Source organism: Triticum urartu, chromosome 5 (genome assembly GCF_003073215.2).
Source record: "Triticum urartu cultivar G1812 chromosome 5, Tu2.1, whole genome shotgun sequence".
Taxonomy (NCBI): Eukaryota; Viridiplantae; Streptophyta; class Magnoliopsida; order Poales; family Poaceae; genus Triticum; species Triticum urartu.
Window position 1 is genome coordinate 3,785,220 of NC_053026.1, and position 7,973 is coordinate 3,793,192.

Here is a 7,973-nt window from a genome sequence, read left to right on the forward strand (position 1 = left end):
GGGCATTATGGGGGTTCAGCTTTTTTTATGGGGGTTCGGCTGAGAATATAATACTCAGATAGGCTCACGGTTCTGGACTTTGGGCCGCAGGCCGACCTTGCATGTTTGGGGGCCCATGTGTTCTACCTCAGCGCTTTCAATATTGCAAGCGATCGGTACGGCGCTAGTTTTAGATGCTGTCGCAAGGAGAATACACAAAATTGAATAAAGCACGGCAGCTATTGGAATAAAATCGAATGACAGTTCCTAACCAGCAATCAGAGTTGCAATTCTATCAACGATATACCATGTGATAAATAATACTGTCGTACTACTTATACACACAGGACACTTGTTTCACCATGCCAGATTATTACATCAAAATCTCTCAGAGGATAGATCAGTTCGGCAGTTGCGTGCTGCTACTGAAGAATTTCAAAGTTGATTTGGACCAGCTCTCCTTGCCGAGAAAGTACAATTTTGACATCATCCCCTACCGCAAGATATGATTTAGACTTGAACCTTGACCATCCTTTAGCATCAATCATCATCCGACCATCCATTGTACTTACGGTATGTTGAGCAGGTTCATTCACACCAAGGCTTCGCATGGTAAGAGAAACTTGGCCGCGGTCGCACGGATTGTTGAACGACTCCCTCGTTGCTCTAGGAATTCTCTGTTTGCAAACAAGAAGACATACCCAAACAGTTAGATCAACATGGTGAATCATGTGAAACAACATGGAAAGAAAAAAGAACAAAGCACTTGGGCGGCCAATGCTTACCAAGAAGGTGGACATGTCGGTTTTTGTAAGGACTTAGGTATATGAAGTGCGAACTGCAGCCCAGTCTGTTGCCAGTGCAACTGCATGGGCCGGAGCAGATGCAAGTGCAAGTGTTGGTGCAAGTGCCGAAGCCGCTGCTGCTGCCAGAGATGGTGCTCCTTGTACAGCTGGTGTCGGTGTCGGAGCAGGTGCCGCTGTCGATGCCCGATCCTCCGGTAGATCAGACTGATCCACTGACGCGGTCGGTGCCCAATCCTCAGCTGGATGAGACTGAGCTGCTGCCGCTGCCAGTGCTAGAGCAACTGCCGGTGCTCGATCTGTGCGAGACAGCGGTGATCGTGTCTGGTCTGCTATGATCAGCTTTCTAACTTGACTAGGATCCGTGATCGTGATCCAGTTTTTTTCTTCATTTCTTTTAAACGCGAGAAGCACTAATTGTGGCGTTTTTGTTAAACCAAACTGCAGTTCATCATAGGGATTCAACTTGTACTCAGACAACAGACTGATCCAATTTTTTCTAGTAATATAAGTGATGGACAGTGCCTTCGTTACTGACACGACATAAGAAATGAAACCTGCAAAAATTGCCATTGTAGAGCAAACCAAACGGTTTATTCTGTGACGAATGTCACATGGCAAAACCTGCATCGTAAAATTGCAGGAAAAGAAAGAAAACATGACATTAAATCAATAAGATTTATACAGTAAATCAATAAGATTTACTCTATGTGACATGAGTGAATCCTTACCAGGAAATCACTATGTTCAAGTACTAAACAGAAGATTGATCATCCAACTACGCATGGCATGTAGGGGCCCCGCCTACTCCCACAAGCAGCACAGTCCAAAGGTCGGGACAAATCGTATGGACCGAACATCCATGGGACTGGAAATCCTGGTGGGTGCGATAAACCCTGCAATGCATACAGATATTGGAGTGTAACCATAATTGATAAACTTTCCTCACAAAAAATATGATCTGGATACTTCAAAATATACAGACTGAATTGACTGGACAGAGATTAACATAGACCGTTCTCAGGACTGGCCACACACCAAAAGCGGCAGTACTAAAAAACAATACAGGGTTCACAAACACAAATCAAGTACTGAACAATAGTACTTACTACAAACAAGCAAAGTTGCACTAACTAAACTCTGTAGACTATTTCTTGCCACCGACCTACGGGATGAACCCCACATAACTGACTGGGCCATGGACTTCGTGTGAGATGTCTACATGCACCATCACCATCTTGTCAACCTTGGAGAACCTAACAGAATGGTCTTTCCACTCATAAACATGATGATGAAGACAGGCCGCATCAGATTTGTTGGGAAGCTTTACAAGAACCACACCCTTCGTAATCGAAGGCACAGCCAGGAAATTGTTGTGGTCAAGTACAACCTCGAGAACACGCCTGACAACAATGCTACAAGAAAACACTAGTTCAGGACATGTGGCGACAAGGACACAGCAGCTGGATGGTTCAGCAGTAGAACTCATCATCAGGTCTTCTAGTTCACATGACATGACTTTGAGAACTTCATCTCCACACTACTAGGGGAAAGCCTAGCAGTAGCGCAGGTTTTGGGTGTATTAGTAGCGTGGGTGCCCGCGCTACTGATACGGCACCACAGCTAACTTGTAGTAGTAGCGCGTGTTGACACACGCTACTGCTATACATGGTTAGCTGTAGCGTGCGTTGCAAACAACGCTATTGCTAATTAGATGTAGCGGGTCTTATATCCCGCGCTACTGCTATTACTTTCAAAAACAAAAAAATCTCGATCCCGTGCGTGTTGTCAATGGTAGCAGTGGTTCGATCTAGCGATGATTGGCGTCGCAGGAGGCATGAACGGCCAACGGAAGACCAGATCCAGCAGTGGTTGTTGGAGAGCGCCCGTTTCTATGGCAGAGCCAGGCCGCGGCGGGGGGCTCCTCTTCCTGACCATGCCAAATAGCTCCGGGTCGTCCATGGCGACGACCTGCACGGGCATGGACATGGAAGGGTGAGTCAAACCAGAGGGAGAGAGAGGAATGGAAAACCGAGGGAGAGAGGTAGGTGATGTAGGGAGCAGCGGAGCTAGTCACCGGTGGTGAGGTGCTCCGGTGTGGTGGCGCGGGGCGGCGGCCTCCTAGACGTCGGTGAAGACCCGCGAGCTCCTAGACGCCGGTGGCGCGAGGCGGCGGCCTCTTTCGGCGCCACGGAGATGGATGGGCGCATGGGCAAGAGGTCCATGTGAGAAGCGTATGGAAAGTGAGAGGAGAGAATGGTGGAAGAGAGGAGGGATTTGGGAGAGGAGATGGGGATTCGGCCGAGGATATGGAGACTTCACCTACCTCATACTTAGTAGTAGCGAGGGGTATAAAACCGCGCTACTACTATCAATTTAGTAGTAGCGCGGGTTTATACCCCTCGCTACTACTATGGCATGTGTCGGGGAGCACGGTAGAGACCACTTAGTAGTAGCGAGGGTTAAAAACCTGCGCTACTACTATCAACTTAGTAGTAGCGAGGGGTAAAAACCCGCGCTACTGCTAATTAGCAGTAGCGCTTCTTTTTGTGCTGCGCTGCTGCTAAGATTATGTGTATAAGGTTTTCCCTAGTAGGGCCACCATGGACCTGGTTCTAATTCAAACATAAACCATATTTTATTACTACCTCTGTTCACAAATATAAGATGATTTTTGATATTATACTCCATATATGCACAGAAATGAGTGAACAAAGACACTAGAACATGTCTTCAAAGGCATGAGAGTAGAGGGATTACATGCAATATCCATAACACAAGTTAGTGAGGCAATTAAACCCTCTTAAAAGGTAGCATTGATGTTCATAAAGTACTCCCTCCGTCCCAAATTTTTTGTCTTAGATTTGTCTAGATATGGATGTATCAAGTCACATTTTAGTATTAGATACATCCGTATCTAGACAAATCTAAGACAATAAATTTGGGACAGAGGGAGTAGTTGAAAGTAATATATAAGAAATCAGTGTTAACCTCTCGCATGTTTTGGTCAAAAGAGGAATTTAGAACCGTCATTTGGCACACTAAAATCACATGCAAGATCACCCATAAAGTTGTACTACCAGTACTGTGTGTTAGATGAAAAAACACAATCAAGATCGAGAAAAAGATCGTCGACAAGAGACATTACCTAGACTTCCTTAATGAGGGATCCTGGAGAGGGGGGCTTGGACAGGGCGATGGCTTTGAGCTTGTCTATGGTAGTCTCGGCGGGGTGCTTGCGTGTAACGCCCTCGATGCGGCTATATCTCCCACGTGTCGAAGCACGTCTTAGAGGCATAACCGCATTGAAAGCAATGTCGCAAGTGAGGTAATCTTCACACAACCCATGTAATACATAAGGGAAAAGAGATACATAGTTGGCTTACAATCGCCACTTCACCCAATACATGAATAAAGCATTACATCAAATAGATACAATCAAGGTCCGACTAGAGAACCAAAATAAAAGAAGAACCCCCAAATGCGACAAAAGTCCCCGATCGACCCCAACTGGGCTCCACTACTGATCAACTAGAACGAAACAACACAAAGGACAAGATCTTCATCGAGCTCCTCCTGAGCTTGGTTGCGTCATCTGCATGGCCTCATCGGCACCTGCAAGCTGGTTTTGGAAGTATCTGTGAGCCACGGGGACTCAGCAATCTCGCACCCTCGCGATCAAGACTATTTAAGCTTATGGGTAAGGTAAAAGTGTGAGGTGGAGCTGCAGCAAGCGACTAGCATGTATGGTGGCTAACATACGCAAATGACAGCGAGAAGAGAAGGCAAAGCACGGTCAATAAAAGTATGATCAAGAAGTGATCCTATAACAACCTACGTCAAGCATAACTCCAACACCGTATTCACTTCCCGGACTCCGCCGGAAAGAGACCATCATGGTAACACACGCTGTTGATTCATTTTAATTAAGGTCTACTTTAGGTTTTCTACAACCGGACGTTAACAAATTCCCATCTGCCCATAACCGCGGGCACGACTTTCGAAAGTTCAAATCCCTGCAGGGGTGTCCCAACTTAGCCCATCACAAGATCTCACGGTCAACGAAGGAATAGACCTTCTCCCGAGACATTCCGATCAGACTCGGTATCCCGGTACAACAAGACATTTCGACAGGGTAAAACTAAACCAGCAACACCGCCCGAATGTGCCGACAAATCCCGATAGGAGCTGCACATATCTCTTTCTTAGGGCACACTCAGATGAGACTAGCTACGAGTAAAACCAACCCTCAAGTTTCCCTGAGGTGGCCCCGCAGGCAGCTCAGTTCGGACCAACACTCAGAGGAGCACTGGCCCGGGGGGGGGGGTTAGAATAAAGATGACCCTTGAATCTGCAGAACCCAAGGGAAGGTGGTAGGTTGTTAGTGCAAAAGGTAAAACCAATGTTGGGCATTGCTGGAAGAGCTTTACTTAAGGCGAACTGTCAAGGGGTTCCCATTATAGCCCAACCGTGTAAGGAACGCAAAATCCGGGAACATAACACCGATATGACGGAAACTAGGGCGGCAAGAGTGGAACAAAACACCAGGCATAAGGCCGAGCCTTCCACCCTTTACCAAGTATATAGATGCATTAAATAAATAAGATATATTGTGATATCCCAACAAGTAAACATGTTCCAACAAGGAACAACATCTCCATGTTCCATCAAGGAACAAACTTCAATCTTCACCTGCAACTAACAACGCTATAAGAGGGGCTGAGCAAAGCGGTAACATAGACAATCAACGGTTTGCTAGGACATGGTGGGTTGGAGGCTTGGTTCAACAATATGGGAGGCAAGATAAGCAAGTGGTAGGTATCGCAGCATAGGCATAGCAAAAGAGCGAGCATCTAGCAAGCAAAGATAGAAGTGATTTCGAGGGTATGGTCATCTTGCCTGAAATCCCGCAAGGAAGAAGAACGAGTCCATGAAGGAGACAAACGGACGTAGACGAACGGGTCCTCACAAACGCGACGTTATCGAAACCAACCCGAAGAAGCAACACCGGAAAGAAAGCAAACAATATAGTAAAACAACCATCACATAAACATGATATGATATGCGGGATGCGGTATGCGATGCATATGCATGATTAGACAAGGAATGCATGAACCTGACCTAAACTTGGAAAACCAAGTGTGCCACTAGAAAGATGAGATGAAGTCGCTTGAAAACGATATAAAGATCACCGGAATCGGAGTTACGGTTTGGAAATTGCAAGCAATTCAAAATGGCACCGGTCTGCAATTTACAGCAAGTAGGCCTATAAATGCAATGAGATGAACATGCTACAGCACCCAAACAAGACAAAAAAATACATGGCAAGGATGCATTCAAGATGCTTAACAAAAGTCTAGCACTGAGCTACGGCCAATTCATCCATTAACAGGTTCAAACAAGCATGGCAAAAATGCATATGACAAACAGATCTCAGACTTAGTGAAATTTAACACTTGTCTGGAATTTCAGATCAGGTAGCACTCTTCGGAGCAACAAAACTACATGCTACAGGATCTGAACATGCCAAAGGAAAGCATGACATGGAGCTACTAAAAGAGCTTAACAAAAGTCCCTTAGTGACGTTGAGCCAAAAGGGATCAGAAAATACAATTGCAAGCATGGGAACATGGCAAAAACATAATCAGTTTTCAGACTTAGTGAAAACTGGCACATGCTGAAACATAACTCAAGTAGGCATGTTTACGAGCTCGATGCACTCTCTACGGTGCAAGTTATGGCAAGACAAGCATACACCCATCAAGAAGGCACAAAATTCAAGCTAGACATGACAAGAACAATAGCATAGCATGCACGGATCAACTACAACATCACCGGCAAAATTGCAAACAAGTTGACAATCTGCCCAGATTCACAAAGTAGCAAAAGTAGAGCTCGATTGACTCAAGCTAGTTTGCTCCATAATTGCAAACAAAGACATGGATGGATAGAGCACTACAAGATTAACAAAATATACTTACTGATCATCCTCAAAAGAGGCATGGATCACTAGGAAACAACATGAACATATGGCATCATGAGATAAACAGCTCCAGGACTTAGTGAAATTACTAAGTCCCTGAAAACAGAATTAGCAAGTGCACCACTTTGCAAGCTTGCACAAATCACTACACACATCATAAAAATACATCGGTTGCACCTCTGGAAAGATGACAAAACCCTTAACAAAATATATGTAGAGCATCAGGGCATAGCATGCACACATTAATCACGGCAAAAATGACAAAAACCTAAACGGAGTAGCAGATCTGACAATTAACTCAAGTAGCCCTCTTCTAACAGCATTTCGGGCATCAAGATGAACTCAAATGAATATGATGCAATGTAATGAAATGATGTACTCTCTGAGATGAACATTTTGTTATGCTATATGCATGAATCGGAGCTACGGATGCAAAGTTACGGAGCCACGAACAGGGCAACATGGATCTGAAAACTCGGGAATTAGTGAAAACTATACCTCCGGAAAAAGTCAACGGGCGGATGAGGATATCCGGGACGAGGAGATCCGGGCGGCGCGGGGCTGTGTTTGGATGGAGGGAGTGGTGGATCTTGTCCATCCCATCCGGATCCGGCGAGGAGGGGTTCTCCGGCGAGGCGGGCGGCGACTCCGGCGAGGCGCGGTAGAGATCCGGCGGCCGGGAGCCGGAAAGGACGACGGCGAGGCGAGCTATCCGCGGCGGGGCGGCGGAGCCGCGCTGGCGTGACGGAGGGTGGCGCCGAACGGTGGCCGTGGCGACGAGGTGACGGTGGCGGCGGCCGGCGGGAGGCGCGCGAGGCCGGGCGGCGGGTGGCGGCCGGAGCGGCGCCGGGCGAGCATGGCGAGGCGGCGGCGGAGGCAAGGCCGGCGGGCGGCGCAAGGAGGCGAGGCGGCGCGGGCGACTCGGCCCGGATCCGGCCCGGGGCGGGCCTGCCTCAGGCCCCGGCGTGCTTCGACGGGTGGAGGGAGGCGCGCAACAAGTGGCGCTGTCCGGTTGGGCGAGGGCGGCGGCCGGCTGACGTGGCGCGATGTGATTCGCCGGAGTGAGGTGGCGGTTGGACGTGTCCGGCGGGCGCGGACATGTCCGGCGACGCGAGGAGGAAGACGCTAGGGTTTCGGGGAAAGATCCGAAAACGAAAATGAAGGGGTCTATTTATAGAGGTAGAGGGAGCTAGCAGAGTCCAAATGAG